A 22,712-nucleotide genomic window follows, 5' to 3' on the forward strand; every position below is an offset into this window, starting at 1 on the left:
TTACTGTTTAGTTCATTCCTTCCTTCTTTCCATCTCTCCCTCCTCCTTTCCATCCTTCTTTCCTTCAACAATTTTTATTGAGTTGCATTGTGATAGCTTGAATCAATTACTTCTAGTCTTGTTTCATCTAATTCAACCTGAATTATAAAAATTCAGTGCCATTTCAAAAATCTGTGTCTGATCTCAGCGTTTTCCTGCTCAGAATCTCCCAGTGGTCCTCTGTTCAGTTTTAGATAAAGTTCAAAATATTTTGTTAAGATATTTAAGACTCTCCAAGATCATGGCATTGCCTGATCTGTCTTGCCCATTGACCTTCTTCCTCCACTCCGTTTTCCTTTCAGCCTATTGAAAACAATTGTGATTTCCAGATAATGCCATGCTTTCTCAGGTCTCAACGGCTTTGGATCTCTAATTCCTTTTACTTGGGAGTTGTCTTTACATAAAACTATAGTATTCTTTTTTAAATGAAATTTTTCTGATTTCCTTAATCCCTGTGCTTCCAAAGGTCTACGCATATACCTTTATTACAGAATTTATCACATTTTGATAATCATTTTTTAAGCTTCATCTATTTCCCTCATACCCCATAATTCTTCCATGGTAGAGGTCATGTTCTGTTAATTTCTCTATGCCTAGCATGGTATCTAGCCCATTGTAGGAATTTAATAAACAACTAAGCGCATTTTGTGTTATTGTTTCATGCTTGTCTTAGGGATATTTGTATCACCATCCTGGTGTTTGGCAGGAAACAGAAACCTTAAGAAACAGGATCTGGCAGCAGACAATGAGATTAGAGGGTGAAATGGAGAAAGTGATAATAGGCAGGCTTATCTTGGATAGTATCACCCACGTGGGACAGATTGTTTACTAATTTTTTTATACTGGGGTTTTTCTAAAAGTAACTCACTTTTATATTACTGTTAAGAATAAACTTACTTTCTATTCCTTGAAGTGGCTAACAAAGGAAAGACAGGTAGTATCAGTAACTTAGGAATACATTATTGATCGAGTACAGATTCACCCAAAGTGATAGTGACATGCTAATCTCTTTGGCAGAGACTTTGCTCAGAGAATCCTAGATTTAACTTCTCCTGAGGTATCATCCTCCCATTGTTCATGATAAGGCGTGCAAGAATTGTGTTCTGAGAAAATACTTGATGTGGAAAACCCAAAGAAAATTTCTTGTAATAACTTTAAATTGTTATATTGTAACAAGGTGATTAAAATTTTGTATTTGCAAAATGTGAACTTGAAAACTGGAGTAATTATTTTGAAATTTAAGAAAAATATTTCCAATATCTTTGTTGCATTATTCATACCAATGAAATGCTAAATGGTATAAAAGTTTAACTGAAGAGTGTTTCGCATATATTTTGTTGACAAGTGGAAAATCACTTTATTAGACATTAATACTGCTGACCAATCAGTGGTAGTGATAAACAGCTTATTGAAAAATAGACTCTATAATATTTATAATAGTTTTCCTTCAATTGCATCCTTTTTGGAGTGGAAAACCCTGGCAAGAGGGTTTGATTCTGCCATCATGTACACAGTTCATGATACTATGAAAATCATTAAAAATGGCCCTTTACGATATTTGGCTACTTCTCACTCTTGGACCCCTGGTTTCCACATACTAATACTTCATTTTAAAGGGCCTTTTATCTTTGCAACACACTGTAACTACATAGCCCAGCCTCTCTACCTGCCACGGTCATTGCAAAAGGAAATTGTGAAGTGTTTATTATCCATGCGATTTTTTAGAGATGTTAGGTGCTAGATTCAGAACATGTTAGAATGATGAAAAGCAGCAAATGCAGTAAGGGGTGGTAAAATGGAGTTTTTTCCAAACACAAGAAGAAAATTTTAGAGTCATGCAAAGGTAGAACTGGAAAGATCTGGTAGATCATCCAATTATATTTTAGGAAACAGACCTCTGGAAGGATAAGTGATTCATGCCATCTAAGTCATCACAGAAAGGGGCATTCATCTAAGAGCAGAGAGGAAGCTCTGATAATAGGAATGTACCTTGCATTTCCATGCAATTGAACTAAATGGTTTCCTTTATATTATCTGATTGTATTTTTTACTGATTCTAACATAGCATTGGGAGGAGAATTGCTATTTCATTTTTGCATAAGGAGAGATTAGAGCACACTTAGTTAATTAGCCAGTTGAAATTGAAAACTGCTTTTCTATACTCCTTGTTCTTCTCATAAAACTGGGATCCATGTGTCCAGTAAACTAAATGCTCAAGTCTCCTCTGAGGACTCCTTTGGAAGACTCCCTTTGGAGGGAGCCTGGATGACTTTTATTCACAAATGGGGTCTGTGAATTCTAAAAGCCCTCCAGTGCCATTGCTGTAAGGTAGCTCAGCATTTCTGGGCACAGTCAAAGCCTGCCTTTGATAATACAAAGTGGATATGTCACTCAGGGGGAAAACTAGTACAGTAGACACTCAGATACCTTTGTGGTTTCAAGCATCATGATGACAGCAGCAGCAGTAGTAATACTTCTAGTAATCTAGGCCCCATGCCACTTTCACAAATGGATAACTCAGGAGACAGGAGAGAGGGCATACTCTCCGGATATCAGTAATGTCAAAGATTTTAATGCCTATAGATGTAGATCTACTCTAGTGAAAATGACTCTTCAATGTTCTGACTTTCAAGAAACTCCCCTACAGCTCTTATCCTCATACTGAAAATCTGACTCTGTCCTCTAATGATAGAAGTCATGTGCCTCAACTCAGCACAGCCTCCAAGGATCTATAGAGCACATTTTCTTTGCTGAGGCAACCAGATCTCCTTTGAAGAAGGAAGAGTCAGTTAGCACTAAGTCTTCTATTACTAGAAATGAATAGAAATTGTTCTGTGAGTGGAAAGATGAAAAGAAATGGAGGTAGGAGCTGTCCAGGAATACATGGAATAAGTGCTGCTTTGCTTGGCTTTGTTCTGACATCAACTACATGTTAGCATCTTTAGCAGAAATCCTACCATGTGCTTTGGAACTGCCCACAGTGCCACTGAAACAATCTTCTATGGATCTGACAAAATTTTTGTGAACATCTAGTATGCAATGGTATTGCTCTAAGATGTGGATAAATAAACATGAATAAAAGTCTACTCCTCAAAGTGACACATTTGTCAGCAGTTACAATACTGTTTTTGAAAATACATATTGGATTTTTTTTTACTAGATGCTATAGGAACATTGAGGAAGGATACCTGATTCTTCCTGGAGGCCCGCAATGTGGAAGTGGAAATAAAATCAATATAGTCTTTTCAGGCCAGACTAGAATCCAGAAAAAAGATTATAAGAATTTCTGGTCTCTGGACCAGGTAGTCCCAAATTATAGCTATATGAATAGAGCATAAATAAAATTCTTTTTATCTGCTTTTTTAGGAGGAAACGGAAGCTTGACAAGAATACAGAAAATCCTACTATAAGGAAATATACCTTTTTTTTTTTTGGAAATATACCTTTTTAAAAAAGATTGCAAGACTAAATTGTAACAAATATACTTTTGGTAAGAAGAGTTGTAAAGGTTTTTTTTGTTGTTGTTTTCTTTAATTGCCTTGACTGAGAAGAGCCTACCATCATTACCATCTGTTAATCTGAACATCTGTGCTTTCAGTCTTCTGCATTTTAAAAAATTTTGAAGCCCTGGGGGCTGGCACTGTGTTGCATATGTGCGCCTATTTGAGTCCTGGCTGTTCTGCTTCCAATCCAGTTCCCTACTAATGTGCCTGGGAAAGCAGCTGAAGATGGCCCAAGTGCTTGGACCCCTGTACCCACATAAGAGACCCAAAAGAAGCTCCTGGCTTCTGGTCTGTTGTCAAATATTTGTCCTGCTAACTGACCTGATAATTTTTTCTGTAAAACTAATCACATGTGTAACTTGGAGATGAAGGATCCAGGTTATTTCCTAATAAACAGAATTTGTTTAAAACCAGAAAAAGAAATGCACAGTTTAAAAAACAGTCCATAGCACCATTACAGCCATTTGGGGAGTGAACCAGCAGATAAAAGACCTCCCTCTGTGTGTCTCTACCTCTCTCTGTAACTCTGTCTTTCAAATAAATAAAATAAATCTTAAAAAAAAAAAAAGGCCAACCAGCATCAGTAACTTTAGTGCCTTGCAGTTATTTCTTATTTTCTGTCTTAAACAACTATTATTGCATTTTCAATGACCAGAAGCAAAGAGGTTAATTGTGCTCTATTACAATTAGATTCCCAGGCAGGGCAATAGTTAGGTTAGTCATGCTCACATCAGTTTCCTCTTGCTTTAGTCTCTCCTACACTTCCCCAGGGAATGTTCAATTACATTTTACCATTCCTGCTCCTGTATACAGTGAAACTGAATTCCAACCCCCAACCCAATCGGTGGCAATGCAATCAGTTCTTTACCAGTAAACTACACATTCCTTAGCTGTCATTCCTGAACTGGAACACCAAGGTCTAAAATATATGCTAATGTCCAGAGAAGATAGACAAATATAGCCACACTGAGACACTAAAATAGCCATACTGCATGACAGCATTCCAAGCTGGCTTTCATTCACCTGTCTAGGCCAACAGGCGCTCTATTTTTAGACCACCCATGTAACTGGTTATTTATAAGGAGGAAGCACATTGACCTTTGGCTTTCACTACTGAACTCAGACGCATAGACAACCAAAGCTGTGTGGGAAAACCATGGGACTACCATAGGACAATCAACAGCATTCTTTCTTTGTAGACCTAAAGGATGCATTGGGGAGCAAAATTTCAGCCTTGTATTCAAAGCATAGCTTGATATCATCAACAGATCGCATTCACTAATTATGTGACTTATTTGGATAGCAAAATATATAGTTTGAGGTTGAATAGTACACTTTAGCAAAAAAAAAATGCGATCAATATATGCAGCCATACCATCTCCCTACCATTTTGCAACTTGGGGGGGCGGTGGTGGTTAAATAGTGCTGTCACATCTATATGAAGAATCCTACGAATATATATCAAATCCTAAAAAAACTAATTTAAAAGAGGACATGGTCATGAAGTAATGCTAGGGAAAATGAATTTTATATGACATGATCTTGATTTTTAAATATTTGTGGGGCTGGCACCGTGGCTCAGTTGGCTAATCCTCTGCCTGCAGTGCCGGCATCCCATATGGGCACTGGTTCCAGTCCCAGTTGCTCTTCTTCCAGTCCAGTTCTCTGCTGTGGCCCTGGAAGGCAGTGGAGGATGGCCCTAGTGCCTGGGCTCCTGCACTCACATGGGAAACCAGGAGGAAGCACCTGGCTCCTGGCTTCAGATCGATGCAGCTCCAGACGTGGCGGCCATTTGTGGGGTGAACCAATGGAAGGAAGACCTTTCTCTCTGTCTGTCTCTCTCACTGTCTGTAACTCTTAAAAAAAAAAAATTGTATGTAAGTAGGGAAAAAAAAAACCTGGAAAGAAATACACCCAAATGCATATTTGGCTATTTCTGAATTAGTATGGACAATGGACATTTAGTTTTCTATTTTATATTTTTTTGTCTTTCAAACTACTCATGGTGGCTTGTATTTCTTTTCTTTTTAAAGATTTTATGTATCTATTTGACAGGTAGAGTTACAGACAGTGAGAGGGAAAGACAGAGAGGTCTTCCATCCACTGGTTCACTTCTCAAATGGCTGCAACAACCGGAACTGGGACAATCCCAAGCCAGGAGCCAGGAGCTTCCTCCGGGTCTCCCATGTGGGTACAGGGGCCCAAAGACTTGGGCCATCTTCCATTGCTTTCCCAGGCCATCAGCAGAGAGCTGGATCCGAAGAGGAGCAGCCAGGACTAGAGCTGGCGTCCATATGGGAGTTGGCACTGTAAGTGGAGGATTAACCTACGGTGCCCACAGCGCCAACCCATATTACTTTCATAAATGAGCAAAACTCAGTCAAGCTGTTTTAAAAGGCTCAGGTAATAGTGATCAAGTACGGACAATTAGATTCCCAAAGGAAAGATAATGTCACATTATTTGAAAAAAAAAAATTAAGGCTCACCTTTAAATGATCAAATTGTTTAAATTTTAAGTGCAAAACTATTGATGTTTAATTTTTTTCAGTGAACAGACATTAGATTAACATATAACATAGTTCTTTTTGAATCTTGTTTCAAGTTTTGATAATCCTTCATTTTATATTACCTATCATATATTCCCAATTATTTGGGTTAGGTCTGTTGTCAAATATTTGTCCTATAACTGACCTGTTTTTTTCTTTTTCTGTAAAATGCAATCATGGGGCTGGCGCTGTAGCGCGGTGGATTAAAGCTCTGGCCTGCAGCACCAGCATCTCATATGGGCAACAATTCGAGTCCCAGCTGCTCCACTTCCAATCCACATCCCTGCTAATGCGCCTGAGAAAGCACCGGAGGATAGTGCAAGTCTTTGGGCCCCTGCACCCACATGGGAGACCTGGAGGAGGCTCCAGGCTCCTGGCTTCAGATCCACTCAGCTCTGGCCCTTGCGGCCATTTGGGGATGGAAACCTCTCTGTCTCTGTTCCTCTCTCTGTAACTCTTTCAAATAAAAATAAAATGGATCTTTAAAAAATGTAATCATATGTGTAACCTGGACATGAAGTATCCAGGTTACTTCTTAAAAACATTAAAAAAAAAAAAAAACAGAAAAAGAAATGCACAGTTTAAAAAATAAAACACTACAGAAACATTTAAAAACAAACCTTCCATCTATACTTGCATCCTAGACCCCACTTCTCAGAAAGAACAAGTTAATGATTTCTAACGCTTGAAGAGTTTTCTGGGGACTCTCCAGCCCTTTAACATACAGATCGATGAAGTCCACTTACTTTTCTCTGCTCCCGTGCAGTAGATTCACTGACAGAAGAAAGTTCCGCACTTCCAGCAGCTACACACTCAGCTTTCAAAGTGGATCACCCAGGCTGCTCCCAACTCCTTTTATACTCCCCGAGGGTGGGCACGCCCTACCCTCCCTAGTTAATCACATTATCTCTTTTCACACCTTTGTTAATTGCAAGCCTGAAAGGGGCTTACAAAACCCTCTGGATTGGATCTATTATGTAGATTCAAAAATCTCTCTGGTTTATCCAGTGTGGTCTCCATTTCTCCACTGAAATGTTTCTCGTTGTTACATTTAAGCCTTCAAGTTGCTAGCACTGTTTTCTTTTTAAAAATAAAGTTATGTTTGTATTAATTCCATGAACCTTTTCTAAACTTCTGCTATGCCACAAGCTGTGTTGTGTTGGTGACAAAAATACAAGGAAAAATCAGCCATGGTCAAAACTTCTAGGTTGCTCAGCTACTATGACAGATACAAATAAGGCAACTGAGAGTACATCAAACAGAAAAGCGGCACAAGAAAATACCAATATTCTAACAGCAAACACATCTACAGTGCTTAGTGATTGCTAGGGCTGTCTCTAAGTCCTTTCAATATATCAAATCATTTAATCCTCACGACAGTCCTGTAATGTAGTTTTTATTATTTTCTTCACTTTGCAGATGGAGGAACTGAGGCACAAAAACCTTATGTCACACACCAAGCAAGTTGGAGAGCTGGGGATAAAGCCTAATTACCCAGCTCCAGATTTCAGCTCTAAGCCCTGCAATACTGCAATATTTCAAAAAGTTCATGGAAAAATTGAATTAAAATTTAGAAATCAATGTATAATTCTCCATAATATGCATTCTTCCATGAATTTTTTTAAAAGACTCCTGAACAAATGAATAAAAGGAATGCAGAGTATGTTAAGGAAATGATAGTGTTGTGGGAAATCAGAGAAGAACATCTGAGGCCTACAATTCGAAGGCTTCAAGGCTAAGTTGTGGAAGAGGAGTGGACTTAGAAATGTGTGTGCATGTGTTGGGTAGAGGAGAGGGGAGAGGAACAGGAAAGAAATAGGGAATTCCTGGAGAAATAAGCAAGTACCTTATTGTGAAAGAATTTATATTCCATACTAGGTAAAACAAAAAGCATTCTAAGAGAATGGGGAACCTTAAAGGGTTTACTCTTGGTCTTAGCCAAAATGCTGAAAAGCAATCCTTAAAGGCTTTGTAGCAAAAAAACCTCAAGCCAAATTTGTGGTTACTAAAAAGTAGGGCAGAGCTAGAGCACTGTCCGTGAAAGGAGAATGCTCATTTTTTTCTGATGGAAGGCAAGTAGAAACCAATTATCACTATTTTTAATCCAGCCTTGTGTACTTTAACAACCGAATAAAAATCTGTAAAACAGTTTTTTTTTTTTTTTATTTGACAGATAGAGTTAGACAATGAGAGAGAGAGAGAGAGACAGAGAGAAAGGTTTTCCTTCCGTTGGTTCATTCCCCAAATGGCTGCTACGGCTATCACGCTGGGGTGATCCGAAGCCAGGAGCCAAGTGCTTCCTCCTGGTCTCCCATGTGAGTGCAGGGCCCAAGCACTTGGACCATCCTCCACTGCCTTCCTGGGACCACAGCAGAGAGCTGGACTAGAACCCGGTGCCCACATGGGATGCCCGCACCACAAGCGGAGGATTTACCTAGTGAGCCACGGCGCCGGCCCCTATAAAACAGTTTTTAAAACTTCAAAAATCTAATCAAAAATTTAAAGTTCAAAAATTTCCCCAGCGTTACTGAGGTTGTGTAACTTACAAATAAAAATTATACACAGTTATGCTGTACTATGTCTTATCTTGATATATGTATATGCTGTGAAATGATTAAGCTAATTAACTTTACACTACCTCACATTTTTGTAGTGAGAACATTTAAAATCTAATCTGTTCACATTTTTCAAGTACACAATATATTAACTACAGTCCCCACACTGTGGAGTAATTCTCCAGAACTTACTCATCTAGGTTTAAAAAAAAGATTTATTTATTTATTTGAAAGAGTGACAGAAAGAGCTCTTCCATCCACTGGTTCCTTCACCAAATGGCCAAAATGGCCAGGGCTGGACCAGGCCTACACCAGGAGCCTGGAACTCCATTCTGGTTTCCCACACAGGTGACAGGGGCCTAAGCGCTTGGGCCATCATCTGGGGCTTTCCCAGGTGCATTAGCAGGCTGCTGAATCAAAGTGGAGCATCCAGGACTCAAACCAGAGCTCTGCTATAGGATGCCAGTGTTGCAAGTGGTGGCTTAACCTGCTGCATCACATTGCCTGCCCGTATTCATCCGAACTGAAATGTTTTGTCCTTTAAAAAACATCTTTAATTCTGCCCACCTCCTCCTCAGCCCACAGCCACCATCATTCTAGTCATTCCTTCTATGAGTTTATGTTTTTAGATTACACATATATGTGAGATTGGGTGCTACATGTCTAACTGTGCTTAGAGTACTTAATGTTGTCTCCTCCATGTTCGATCAGGTAGTCACAAATCACATGATTTCCTTCTTTTTCATGAATGAGGAGTACATTGTATTTTGAATATATATATATATATATATATATACACACACACACACACACACACACACACCTGGGCCTTTAAAAAAATCTTGACTGAGTTTTGCTCATTTATGAAAGTAATATGGGTCGGCGCTGTGGGTGCAGTAGGTTAATCCTCTGCCCACAGTGCCAGCTCCCATATGGATGCCAGTTCTACTCCTGGCTGCTCCTCTTCTGATCCAGCTCTCTGCTGATGGCCTGGAAAGCAGTGGAAGATGGCCAAAATCCTTGGGCCCCTGCACCCGCATGGGAAACCCAGAGGAAGCTTCTGAAAATCAGTTGAACATAAATGCTTAGATTTATTTCTGGACTCTATGTGTCTTTTTTATGGCAACACCATGCTGCTTTTTAAGAAAAATCATTTGAGTGGCAGAGAGACATAGAGGGGTACAGATTCTAGTTGCTCACTCACTCTCCAAATGCCCACAAAACCATGGAAATTATACAGCAGTACAAAAAACAAACAACCAACCAAACAAAAAAACTGAAATCTGGTCATTTGCAACAAAATGGATGAAACTGGAAAGCATCATACTTAGTGAAATAAACTAATCCCAAAAGGACAAACATCATATGTTCTCCCTGACCTGTGATGACTAAAAGAACACTTAAAAGGCAATCTGTAGAAGTGAAATTGACACTTGGAGAAGCAATGACTCTGAAAAGCCTTTGTCTTGACTGTTGAGGAACAGCCTTTTTTTTTTTTTTCTTACCATTTATTGAACTCAACATAGAATTAACCATATGTGTATAAAGTTAATTGAAAATAGATCTCAGTAAAAAATAAGAGTGGGAATAAGAGGGAGGAGGAAGAGTAGGAGTATAGGTGGGAAGGTGGGCACGTTGGGAAGAATCACCATGTTCCTAGAATTGTAATTAAGAAGTGTATGAAGTTTGTAACTGTAAAGCTGTATACTTCCGCATACATTCCTACAGACTTCTAAGGGTACAGTTTAAAAAACTTGCCATGGGACCCCAAATCCTCTTAAACTGGGTGATAAAAATAACATTTTTAAGTGTTATAGTGATCATATGGAAAGATTAACTGTTAAAAAATGAACATACAGATAGGATTAAATGTTAAAGTGATCATATACATAGGATTAAGTGGTAATCATAACGAATAGAATTAAAAAGGAGTGAATGCTCCAACACAGGAGCAGACAATCGCTTTAATCAGCCCTTAAGGCATTCTGGTCTGGCTGAAAAGCCCACGAGAGCATTTCAGACATGGAAAGCCAAAACACTGTGGCAACAAGTGTCCTACATGAAGGACCTGTGTGGTGAGACCCCGGCAGAAAGAAGTCACCAAAGAAGAATGTACTTTTCTCTGGAGGGAGGAGAGATTTTCCACTTTGCTTCTGGCCTTATCTAAATATTGATGGAGTTTGTGGATTCAAAAGGCTCCCATAGCCTGGGCAGCTCATGTCAGGAGCCTTGGTGGTCACTGATGTCATATATAAGGGTGTTAATTGTTAAATTAACAACAGGAGTCACTGGCTCTAACTTCCCACGAAGGGCCTCTGTCCTCAAAGTGTTCTATGTGAGTTAACAGTAAAACTTGTTCTCAAAGATTTATTTAATTTTAGTGTATTAAGTGAAGGATATTCCTATGTCTTTTAGTTTTAGTTATGACAAAGTGTCCAACTCCAATGCTTGTTTTCTGAAGTGCTTCTTTAATTAATGATAAAATCGTTCTCAAAGACTTACTTTTTTTTCATATGTTAAGCGGAGGATATTCTTATGTCTCATAAACTACAGTTATGTCTAAGTGCTCACAAAAGATTTATCATTCTTGGGTGCTTCTCTAAAGTTAAGTAAGTTTCTCAAAAAAAAAAAAGTGAAATAAACTTTGAGATGTAATGACTTTGAACAACTCTTGTCTCGACAGATGAAGAACACTTTTTCTTTTTTTCATGCAAATTGTTGAACTATTTACTTACTATAGACTTAATCTTGTGTGTATAAAGTGAATTGAAAATAGATCTTAGTGGGGGGCCGGTGCCTTAGCTCATTTGGTTAATCCTCTGCCTCCACACCGGCATTCCATATGCGCACCGGTTCTAGTCTCAGTTGCTCCTCTTCCAGTCCAGCTCTCTGCTGTGGCCTGGGAAGGCAGTGGAGGATGGCCCAAGTGCTTGGGCCCTGCACCTGCATGGGAGACCAGGAGGAAGCACCTGGCTCCTGGCTTCCGACTGGTGCAGCGCCAGCCATAGCGGCCATTTGGGGAGTGAACCAACGGAAGGAAGACCTTTCTCTCTGTCTCTCTCTTTCACTGTCTATAACTCTACCTGTCAAATAAATTTTAAAAAATTAAAAAAAAGAAAATAGATCTTAGTATAAAATAAGACTAGGAATAGGAGAGGGAGGAGGAAGTGGGGTGGGAAGGCCAGTACTGTGTGAAGAATCTCTATATTCCTAAACTTGTACTTATGAAATGCATGAAGTTTGTATTACTTAAATAAAATGTTTCTTTGAAAAAATGCTAATATTTTATATTTATTACATATGAACATTTCTGGTTGAGCTAACCAGGGTCTAGGCCATGCGGATGGGAGACACTCAGTCTCTTGAACCACTACCACTACCTCCCAGGGTCTGCATTAGCATGAAGCTGGAGTCAGGGGCCAGAACCAGGAATCAAACCCAGGCCCAGTAATATAGGACATGGACACCTTTAGTGCTAAACTAAATGTGCACTCCACATATTCTTGAATCAAGTAAATAAGCACATATCTTTCCAGTTATGGAACCAGATTTTTTACCATCAGAGAAGAGTAATTACAAATACAGAACATAGGAAACCCAGAATGAACTCTGGGGCATTGGGTGGGATTTTCAGAAATCCTAATGTCCATGTTTCAATTTTGAAAAATTATTTTCCTGTAAAAGAAATAAGCCCATTTGAGAAGCGATTAGTTCTAGTGTTAAATCTGAGAAAGTACAAAGTAAGTCTGGAGCACTTCGAGCCAAAAATTAAAAAAGTATTAAAGATGACATGATTAAAGAGACATGGAAAAAAAAAAAAACAAAACAGGAACTCTGAAAGATCTTCCATTACTCCAAATCTCAGAAAATTTGAGCTTGAAGATAATGATATTAACAGATTTTAACCCACTGAATAAAATGAATATTTACGTTTCTATATTGAATAAGCTATTGAGGGACAGGGAAAGCTCCTCCTTACAGGAGAGTGATGTTGAAGAAATCTTGGAATTAGGAAACAATTACTTGCCACTCTCATAATAATAGCTTGTTAAAAAGATTTATTTAGTTATTTATTTCAAAGAATTACACACACACACAAAGAGAAAGAGAGAAAGAGAGAGAGAGAGAGATCTTTCATCAGTTGATTCACTTCCCAAATGGCTGCAATGTCCAGGACTGGGTCAATCCAAAGCCAGGAGTCAGGTGCTTCATCTGGGTCTCCCAAGTGGGTTCAAGGGCCCAAGCACTTAGACTGTCTTCCGCTGCTTTCCCAGGTGCATTAGCAGGGAGCTGGATCAGAAGTAGTGCAGCTGGGACTTGAACTGGTGCCCATATGGGATGCTTGCACTGTAGACTGCAGCTTGACCTGCTACACTACAGTGTGAGTCCCCAAAATTATTAGTTCAGGAAAAATCATAAATGGATGTGGGACTGGCGCTGTGGTGTAGCCAGTAAAGCTGCCGCCTGCAGTGCCAGCATTCCATGTGGGTGCTGGTTTGAGTCCTGGCTGCTCCACTTCCAATCCAGTACTCTGTTATGGCCTGGTAAAGCAGTGGAAGATGGCCCAGGTCCTTGGGCCCCTGCACCCACATGGGAGACCTAGAAGAAGCTCCTGGTTCCTGGCTTCAGATCAGTGCAGCTCTGGCCGTTGCGACCAATTGGAAAGTGAACCAGCAGATACAAAACCCCTCTCTCTCTCTCTCTCTCTCTCTCTCTCTCTCTCTCTCTCTGTCTCTCTCTCTATCTCTCCTTCTATCTTCATGTAACTCTTTCAAATAAATAAATAAATTTAAAAAAATCATTAATGGGTGCTAACCAACGGCAAAAGGAAGACCTTTCTCTCTGCCTCTCTCTCTCACTATCCACTCTGCCTGTCAAAAAAAACAAAACAAAACAAAACAAAAAAAACAAAAACTAGTGAATGAAAGTTTAATATGTAGCATAGTATTTATCTAAAGTACATCACTTGTTAATTGCAAAGGGAAAGGTGATTATTTTTATTTTTTCAAAAAAGTATTTAATTTTATTTGAAATAGAGAGAGAGAGAGATTTTATTTGAAATGGAGGGAGAGAATGATCTCTTCAGTCTGCTGGTTCACTCCCCAAATGTCTGCAATAGCTGAAGCTGGGCCAGGCCAAAGCCAGGAGCCTGTAGCTCAGTGAATGTCTCCCATATAGATGGCAGGGACACAAGTACTTGAGCCATTGCCTGATGCCAGCCTGGGTACACAGAAAGCTGTAATCAGAGGTGGGACTGGGGGAATCAGCGCTATGGTGTAGTGGGTAAAGCCGCTGCCTACAGTGCCAGCATACCATATGGGGGCCTGTTCAAGTCCTGGCTGCTCCTCATCCTATCCAGTTTTCTGCTATGGCCTGGGAAAGCAGTAGAAGGTGGCCCAAGTCTTTGGGCTCCTGCAACCACATGGGAGACCCCTAAGAAGCTCCTGGCTTCTGGCTTTGGATTAGCCCATCTCCAGCTGTTGCAGCCATTTGGGGAATGAACCAAAAGATAGAAGATCTCTCTCTCTCTCTCTCTCTCCCTATGCCTCTCTGTAACTCTGTCTTTCAAAAAAAAAAAAAAAAAAAGTGGGTCTGGGACTCAATCCCAGGCACTATGCTATGCAATTGAGGTATCCTAAGTGGACTGTTAAGTGTTGTTCCAAATATCTGCCCCAAAGTAGTTATTTTAGGGAGGGAAAATTCAGCAATCATCAACTTAACACAGTGACCACAGTTAATATCTTCAGTAATGAGAGAAATTAACCTTAAGTACCTCATGATGGGATGCACAGAGAAGAAAATAAAATCACCTCAGACTATTCCTGTCAGATATATTTAACCCGAATCTGATCACGAGGAAACATGAAAACCCAAACTGAAGGACAATTTAAGAATAATTGGCTTGGACTAATCGGAAATGTCAATGTCTGAAGATAAAGAATGATTAACCTAGTGCTGAGATAAAAGCAAACATGGCATGACAATTCAGTCTAGTCTATGACCCAGCATTTTCTTTTTATTATAAAGGGTATTACTTGGACAATTAGAGCAATTTGAGTGACTGTGGATTAGCTAAGGATATTATATCTGCTAATTTCCTGATTTTGAGTATTGTACTGCACTAGCAGAATAATGCCAATCTTATTTTTAGGATTCTGGGGCTTTAAGGTACTAAAGGATTAAGAACACTATGTTTGCAGCTTACTTGAAATCAGTTTAAGAATAAAAGTTATGCATAAACACATAAAGAGAAGACAATTAAACAACAGTTTTAATATATTAGTATTCAGGTAATCTGGGTGAAACTGTAGGATCCTGTTTATACTGTTCTTACTTCTTTGTGAATCTCAAATTATGTACAAGAATACTTTAAAAACAAAAACAAACAAACAAAAAAAGCTTTGCAGCAAGCTGCTTTGAGTATCTCTGTCTGAGACACATTGTATAATAAAGTTTAGTTTTAGCCATTTTAAGTAGAATCAGTGCATGTGGGCTCATAGGCAGGAAAGAAAACTCCTACAGGAAATGTGGGGGAAAGAATTTCAATAGGAAGAAGGAAATGAAAAGTTGAAACCCCAAAGTTTGTTAAACTCTGACCTACTGTATTTCTTAACATTTGTCCAGTAGTTTACCTACAGCTCTCCACAGTAGGGTAACAAAAGAGTGTTGATGCCTTTGTATACAGGCAAGGCATAAAGAGAGAAATTACATGCATCTTATTTAAAGAACTGAAAGAAGCTCTTTTTGTCTGGAACATTGTGAATGGGATTCCAAGTTGCTAGAAATTAAGCCAGAGGTGGAAGGGGAGGTAATGTTGCTACTAATCGTATTTTATAGAAGGAATATTACATGAGTTGTTCAAGGTCTCTTGGCAAAAGTTAGGGTTTGTTTCTCAAATCCTGGGCTCTTGTCTGGGGAACAAATTAAGAGGTTAAACAGTGTGTAGATTAAAATCCTTTTTCTCATGTTCTTGTGACTATATTCTTTCTCAAGCTCCATCATGATAAATACCAAGGAAAAAGCATAGAGGATGATATGAGCTTTAAAGTTTTCAAGTATAATCTCCTTGAGGAAGAGTCATTTGTGTTGACATATCTATAATCATCAGAAAATGCTGGGACTGAAGAATTTTGAGGGATGTGGGGCTTTCAGTTTTAACACAGAGACAGTCCTGAGCCAACTGAGACACTGGATGATCTTGCTCATGACTGGTTAATGTTTTAAAAGGAATATTTCATTTGTGGATGAAATGATGTCAAAACCTTGTTTTAAACTAATACAGCCAGGGGATTGTTACTGTGATGTAGTGGGCAAAACTGCCGCCTGCAGTGCCGGCATCCCATATGGGTGCTGGTTTGAGTCCTGGCTACTCCACCTTAGATCCAGCTCTCTGCTATGGCCTGGGAAAGCAGTGGAAGATGGCCCATGTCCTTGGGCCCCTGCACCCACGTGGGGAACTAGGAAATGGCTTCGGATTGGCCCAGCTATGGCCATTGTGGCCATTTGGGAGTGAGCCAGTGGTTAGAAGACCTCTCTCTCTCTCTCTCTGCCTCTGCCTCTCTATAATTCTACCTTTCAAATAAATAAATAAATCTTAAAAAATATATAGCTAGGAGAAGTTGAACTGGGTGGGGGTAATTGAAAAAGAGTATCCATATGATGATAAATGTTGTAATGGGTGGTGGGGTTATTATAACCATTCTAAATGTGTAGGTTTGAAAATTCAAAAAGATAAAAATAAAGGGGTGATTCTGGTTGCTCTATGGAGAATGGTTTCCAAAGGGTAGGAACATTAGATAAGAGACTATAACAGTAGCTGAAGAGAGATGTGATTATGGCTTGTATTAAGTATGAAGTAGGTAAGGGTGGAGGTGGTGAGAAGTAGGGAAATGTGGGATATGTGAGAATACTTCAAAAAATTCATGAAAAAGTACAATTAAAAGGTAAGTTTATTTACTATGGTACAAAAAATGTGATTTCCATGAATTTTTGAAGACCCTTATATTCATAGGATTTCAATTTATTTTGTAGCAACATGTAATAATCTTTTTATTCCACTTGGTGAACTTTTGATGTATCCTGGTGTTTTGTGTGGAGAAATTTAGATAATGTAGGTTATGCAGAGAAGTGTAGATTAGGCCTTAAAATATTCAGATATTAAGCAGACTAAGTTGGGAAAGGAGATTTAAAAGGAGCAGGTAGTGAGAGAAGATTATTAATAAGCAGAGTGTGCGCTCAGTGAATACCCACAGAGTAATATGGTGAATCAAGGAGAGAATGGGCAAGCATACGATGTACGTGGAGAAGTTGAGTGGAATGTTTCATATTACTGAGACTGGGGTTAGGAATTGGATTGGAGAGAGGTAAGAGATAGGCAAGATGGGAAAAGAGAATATGGAGAGATTGGGTTCTTTTTAAAAAACATTTATTTATTTTATTTGAAAGTCAGAGTTCCAGAGATGCTGGGTGGGGGTGGGGTGGGGGGTGAGGCCTTCCATCCACTGGTTCACTCCCCAAATGGACACAATGGCTGGAGTTGCACCGATCTGAAGCCAGGAGCCAGGAGCTTCTTCTGGGTCTCCCATGTGGGTGCAGGAGCCTAAGGACTTGGGCCATCTTCCACTGCTTTCCCAGGCTATAGCAGAGCTGGATCAGAAGTGAAGCAGCCAGGACTCTAACCAGCTTTACCCACTATGCCACAGTGCCGGTCCCCCCAGATTGGATTCTTTCAAAAAATTTTACTGTTATTTGAAGGGTGGCAGATTATTAAGTCAGCTTTAGTAGTTTTTTTTTTTTTTAAGATTTTACTTATTTATTTATTTGAGAGGTAGAGTTACAGAGAGGGAGAGGGAGAGAAAGGTCTTCCATCTTCTGGTTCACTCCTCAAAATGGCTTCAATGGCTGGAGCTGGGCCAATCCAAAGCCAAGAGCCAGGAGCTTCTTCCAGGTCTCTCCATGTGGGTGCAGGGGCCCAAGGACTTGGGCCATCTTCTACTGCTTTCCCAGGCCATAGCAGAGAGCTGGATTGAAAGAGGAGCAGTCGAGACTAGAACTGGCACCCATATGGTGCCTAGCTTACTGTGCCACAGTGCCAACCCCAGCTTTAGTAGCTTTTGAACTCAATGTAAACTTTTAGAAAATGGGAGAAAATTTCTAAGCAAAATTTGTATGTGTATTTTTACTGATATTAAACAAAAAGATGGGACATGCTAGGGAGTGTCAGTCAGCTGATGGAAATGACACAGAAGAGGGAATATTGATGATGGAAAAGATATAATTGTAGGAATGAAGCCATTTAGAGGATGATAGATTGGTTTTCTTTCTTTTTTTTTTTTTTTTTACTATTTATTTTATTTATTTGAAATACAGTTACAGGGAGAGGTAGAACCGGAGAGAGAGAAAGGTCTTCCATCTGCTGGTTCACACCCCAAATGAGCACAATGGCCAGAGTTGTGCTTATCCAAATCCAGAAATCATATGAGTTCTTCCAGGTCTCCCACCTGAGTGCAGGGGCCCAAGGACTTGGGCCATCTTCTACTGCTTTCCCAGGTCATAGTAGAGAGCTGGATCAGAAGTGGAGCAGCTGGAATTCGAACTGGTGCCTGTATAGGATGCTGACCATGCAGGCCAGGGCTTTAACGCTCTGTGCCACAGTGCAGGCCCCTAGGTTGACTTTCAGTAGGGAGTAGTGACATTTCATAGAGCAGGGAGGAGGGCAAGTATTTGACTCCAGAGGCAGGCTGTGAGATGGAGCTGGATGGGCTCAATGGAGTTTTGCCTTTCTGCCTGCTTCTAGTTGTTCCGTGAGGTGTAAGGTAAGATCATCAACCAAGTGCTGGTATATGGGTACCAAAATGTTGGACATATCAGTCCTATCTAATATTCCATTACTGGTTTTGGATACCTTTGCATCTGAGAGCTGTTTATTTTTCTTTTCTTTTTTCTTTTTTTTTAAGACATTTCTTTTTTGAAAGACACACACAGACATGCAAACACACACACACACATCCACACGGGGGTGGGGAGAGAGGAGAGAGAGAGACCTTCCAGGCTGTCTTGTGCTGCCTTCCCAGGTGCATTAGAAGGACAAAACAAGGTGGGACTCGAAATGGCACTGTGATATGGGGTGCTGATGTTGCCAGTGTAGGCTTAACCTGCTGCTCCACAATACCACTCTTCAGGCTGTTTAAAGTTGTTTCTTTGGGAAATCTCATGTGGTGTTCTAGGAAAAGTGAGAGTGGAGTATAGAGGTTCTTGAAGTTTGATTTACACCTGGGAAACCTGATTAAAAAATAAATATCCAGGCTCCACCCTGACTCTATTAAATTAGAATTTAAATTTAAATTACCTCCAGATATGTACAATTGATAGAGCTCCTCAGGTGGTTCTGAGTCAAAGCACACAGAGAACCTCCACTTAATCAACAGTTTCAGAAGAAAACTGGACACTAACTGGGGGTTCAATACCAGGATAGAAAGAGGTGGGGGGGGGTGGCGCTGTGGTGCAGTTGGTTAAAACCCTGGTCTGCAGCATCAGCATCCATATGGGTGCTGGTTCGAGTCCCAGCTGCTCCACTTCCCATCCAGCTCTCTGCTATGGCCTGGGAAAGCAGTAGAAGATGGCCCAAGTCCTTGGGCCCCTGCACCCACACGGGGAGACCCAGAAGAAACTCCTGGCTCCTGGCTTTGGATCAACTCAGCTCTGGCCGTTGCAACCATTTGGGGAGTGAATCAGTAGATGGAAGACCTCTCTCTCTCTCTCTCTCTCTCTCTCTCTGGTGCTACATCTCTCTGTAACTCTGTCTTTCAAATAAATGAAATAAAACCTTTAAAAAAAAAAACAAAGAGGTAGGGGGAGGCATTGATGCTAATAATAGAAGAGGAAATCTGCTTTGGTTGTTGACATTTTCCTGGATTGCTTTTAAACTATATAGAACTTGCACTAAGATCATTGTACTCCTCAGCTTGTGCCATATTATTCACGCTCTGTTGATTTGGTTTGTCCCTTTTATTCTCATTTTCCATTTCTTTTTGTTTTTAATATTTTAGTACAGCTGCAAAATGTACTTCTTTTGTGGATTTACTTATTTGAAAGTCAGAGTTATATAGACAGAGGGAGAGAGAGAGAAAGAGAGAAGGAGAAAGAGAACTTCCATCTGTTGGCTCACTCCCCAAGTGGCTGCAACAGCCAGGGCTGAACCAGGCCAAAGCCAAGAGGTGGGAACTTGGGAGACCAAGAGAAGCACCTGGCTCCTGGCTCCTGACTCCGGATCAGTGCAGTGCGCCGGCCGCAGCGGCCATTGGGGGGTGAACCAACAGAAAAGGAAGATCTTTCTCTCTGTCTGTCTCTCTCACTGTCCACTCTGCCTGTCAAAAAAAAAAAAAAAAAAAAAAAAAAAAGAGCTGGGAACTGTATCAGGTCTCCCACATGGATAACAGAAGTTGAGTAACTGGGGTATGAACCCACGCCCACATGGGATGCCAGTGTGACAGGTGGCAGCTTTAGCTGCTACACCACAAAGCTAACTCCACCCATTTTCCATGACTAAAGCTCAACCTACAACCATTCATATGTGTACAATGCACATCCTTATTTGTGTACCTGAATTTTAACTTACATAGATGCATTGCAATAGAAATCCCATTTTGTGTCTAACTTTTTTGTTGGTTTGTTTTTAGCCCGGGATTGTGTATATATATATATATTTTTGACAGGCAGAGTGGACAATGAGAGAGAGAGACAGAGAGAAAGGTCTTCCTTTGCCATTGGTTCACCCTCCAATGGCCGCCGCGGCCGGCGCGCCAGTGCACCGCACTGATCTGATGGCAGGAGCCAGGTACTTCTCCTGGTCTCCCATGGGGTGCAGGGCCCAAGCACTTGGGCCATCCTCCAGTGCACTCCCTGGCCACAGCAGAGAGCTGGCCTGGAAGAGGGGCAATCGGGACAGAATCCGGCGCCCCGACCGGGACTAGAACCCGGTGTGCCAGCGCTGCAAGGCGGAGGATCAGCCTAGTGAGCTGCAGTGCCGGCCCCAGGATTGTATTTTAAGATCTATGTTTCTATGTACATTTAGTTTCCCACTTCTTTCAACTACTGATGGTAGGTGGTTCAAGGAGTAAGTGCATCCATCCAATTTACTTATACATTCCCTAATCATGGATATCATATTGTCTTGGACTTCAATCTTCAAAAAAACATTCAAGCATGCCTTATTTTCTATTTTTATTTTTATTTTATTTATTTATTTTTTGACAGGCAGAGTTAGACAGTGAGAGAGAGAGAGAGAGACAGAGAGACAGAGAGAAAGGTCTTCCTTCCGTTGGTTCATCCCCAAATGGCCACTATGGCCAGCGTGCTGTGCCCATCCGAAGCCAGGAGCCAGGTGCTTCCTCCTGGTCCCCCATGCAGGTGTAGGGTCCAAGTATCTGGGCCATCCTCCACTGCACTCCTGGGCCACAGCAGAGAGCTGGACTGGAAGAGGAGCAACCGGGACAGAATCCGGCTCCCCAACCAGGACTAGAACCCGGGGTGCCGGTGCTGCAGGCGGAGGATTAGCCTAGTGAGCCGCGGCGCTGGCCACATGCCTCCTTTTATTTATATATATATATGTATATATATATATATACAAAATTATTTGTATTTGTGGAGTACTATGTGATGTTTTGATACATATCTACATTGTTTAATGTCCAATAATGGTAAAAATATTTATACCCTCAAGCATTTATCATTTCTTTACAGAGAAAATATTCAAAACCCTTTCTCCTAACTTTTAAGGAAAAATAAACAGTACATTATCACTACCGATAGTCACCCTACTGCAATAGAACACCACAACTGTAACCTGGCACCTTTTCAATAACCTTTCTCCATACATCTCCCCAAACCCCAATCTCCCCCACCCTCTGGTTACCGCTGTTGTACTAAACTTTTATGAGATCAACTTTTTCAGAGTTCACATATGAGTGAGATTGTGCCGTACTTGTCTTTCTGTGCTTGACTTATTTCACTTTAAATAATAACCTCCAGTTCCATCCATGTTGTAAATGACAAGATTTTATCATTTTTATTTCTGAAGGGGATTATATTGTGTGTATATACACACATTCACTCATCACTTGATAGACATTTAGATTGTTTTCATTTCTTGACTATTATGAATAGTACTCTAATACATGTAGGAGTACAGTAGAGATAGATAGATAGATAGATAGATAGATAGATAGATAGATAGATAGATAGATAGAGATGTCTTCCATCCACTGGCTTACTACCCAAATGCCCACAAAAGTTGGGCCTTGGCCAGGCTGAATCCAGGAGCTTGGGCCTCAATCCAGGTCTTCTATATCAACTGCATGGACCCAAGTACTTAAGCCATCACCTGCTGCCTTCCAGGGTGCACAATAGCAGAAAATTGAAATTGGAATTGGAGTTGGGAGCTAGACTCAGGTGCTTGGATAGGGGGTATGGATGCACCAACTGTATCTTAACCAGTGTAACAAATGTCTGCTTCTATTTTTCTTTTTTTTTTGAGGACTCTCCATACTGTTTTCCACAATGAACATATTAATTACCTTTCCACAAACAGTGTTCAAGGGTTCCTTTTTTTCCACATCCCTGTCAACACTTGTTTCCTTTTGGCTTGTTGATAGCCAATCTACTGGGAGTGCAGTGGTATATCATTGTGGTTTTGACTTGCATTTCCCTGATGGCTAGTGATGTTGAGAATTTTTTCATATATCTTTTGGTCCTTTGTATGACTTCCTTTGAGAAATGTCTCTTTGCATCTACTTTCCATTTTATTTATTTTTTTAAATATATATTTATTTGAGAGATAGAGTTAAAGAGTGAAAGAGAGAGAAAGCTCTTCCATCCACTGGTTCACTCCTCAAATGGCTGTAACAGCTGGAAGCCAGGAGCATGGAGCTTCTTTCGGGTCTCACATGTGGAAGAAGGGGCCTAAGCACTTGGGTCATCCTCCAGTGCTTTCCCAGGCCATAGCAGAGAGTTGGATTGGAAGTGGAGCAGCTGGGACTCTAACTGGAGCCCACAGGGGATGCTGGTACCAC

Source organism: Oryctolagus cuniculus, chromosome 5 (assembly GCF_964237555.1).
Source record: "Oryctolagus cuniculus chromosome 5, mOryCun1.1, whole genome shotgun sequence".
Classification (NCBI taxonomy): Eukaryota; Metazoa; Chordata; class Mammalia; order Lagomorpha; family Leporidae; genus Oryctolagus; species Oryctolagus cuniculus.